Source organism: Grammomys surdaster, unplaced genomic scaffold (assembly GCF_004785775.1).
Source record: "Grammomys surdaster isolate TR1022 unplaced genomic scaffold, NIH_TR_1.0 124671, whole genome shotgun sequence".
Taxonomy (NCBI): Eukaryota; Metazoa; Chordata; class Mammalia; order Rodentia; family Muridae; genus Grammomys; species Grammomys surdaster.
Window position 1 is genome coordinate 1 of NW_021619637.1, and position 1281 is coordinate 1281.

Genomic DNA, 1281 nt, shown 5'->3' on the forward strand with positions numbered 1-1281 from the left:
AATTATTTATTGGTAATATTTGGATATTCACAATGTTTCTCCTTTTCATGAACTCGTATTATTTACTATCTATCATAGCACACATATTTTTGTGAAAATCTATTATTTAATAAAAATACCTATGGTTCAACAATTGTTAAAAGAATATGGTTTTAAAACCAAAAGATTGAAGGACATGAAATACACTTGTCACTTTGTCAGTTATAGCATGTGCCTTGGAATCTTGACATCACAATGGCCTGCCACCCTGACTACCAAAGAATCTTCAGACTTCAGTGGTTGGTTTACCAACTGCAGTGTTCAGTTTGTTATTTAATGCCTAGGAGGAAAGCGATAATTTCAAGGACATTGATTGGTTCTAGATTGCAGGCTCCACTGTGAAGGTATGTATATAGTAACTAATTAGATTTTATGACAGTCTAATGGAATCAGGAAGTGTCCTATCTTGATTTCTACAGATCATGTGAACTAACTTTTAACTCAGCAGTGCCTTCATAAAAAGTTACTCATGAGAAATGTTCAGTACCAATACTCTAAAGAAACAAAGTTGTCAGGCAAGGGGAGGTAAGCTTTGAGTTTCCAGGAGAAAGTTTTCTATAAGTCTTCAAACAATACATATCTTGGACATGAAAGAGGATTATTTTCTAAACTATCTGATTGTTTTTACTCACTATGAACACAAACTTTGGTTGTAAACTGGTCAGACTTCAACCTAAAGTCTGTGAACTCTCTGGTTTTCAGAATTATTATTTTTCCAAGATATGTGGTGGATTTTTTAAGTTTTCAATATTTTAATGTTCATTCATATAGTAAGAAATCACTTTAGAAAGGTGTTCATTTTCTTTTAATTTAGAATATCACGAAACTGAGTTGGCATTATTTTTGTAAAATATCTTTACATTATTGTGGGATGTGTGTGACAATAACCATTGGCTGCCGTTCCTCCTGACGCCTTGAATCTCCTGGGTCTTAAATGCTTTCTAGGTAATAGCTCTCATCTCTCTACATATTCATTGACATATCATATGTTTTGGGCAGCATGGTATTCACTTAATATATGTTTTAATAGTTGAATTACATGAGCATGTTACAGTTAAAGTAACGAGCCAAAGAGTACCTATCAATCTATTTGTCTATTGATCTATCATCCATCTGTCTCTATATTCTGTCACCTATATAACTTTCATAAAGATATACATGGTTGTGAAAATACGTTATTCCTTACAAAAACCTTTTTTTTCTTTTTTTTTCTTTTTTCTTTTTCTTTTTTTTTTTTTTTTT

General features: G+C 31.8%; 1 long non-coding RNA gene across 2 annotated transcripts in view; it reads left to right on the plus strand.

Annotated features, from left to right (window-relative positions):
• Positions 1-124: 124 nt before the first annotated feature.
• Positions 125-1281, plus strand: part of LOC114636623 — a 6136-nt gene continuing 4979 nt past the window's right edge. The window contains exon 1 of one of the 2 annotated variants that reach the window (XR_003713654.1): positions 125-383. This is a non-coding gene — a long non-coding RNA (uncharacterized LOC114636623). Of the gene's footprint in view, positions 384-907; positions 985-1281 lie in introns of those variants that run through there. The other variant, XR_003713653.1, reaches the window with a different exon arrangement.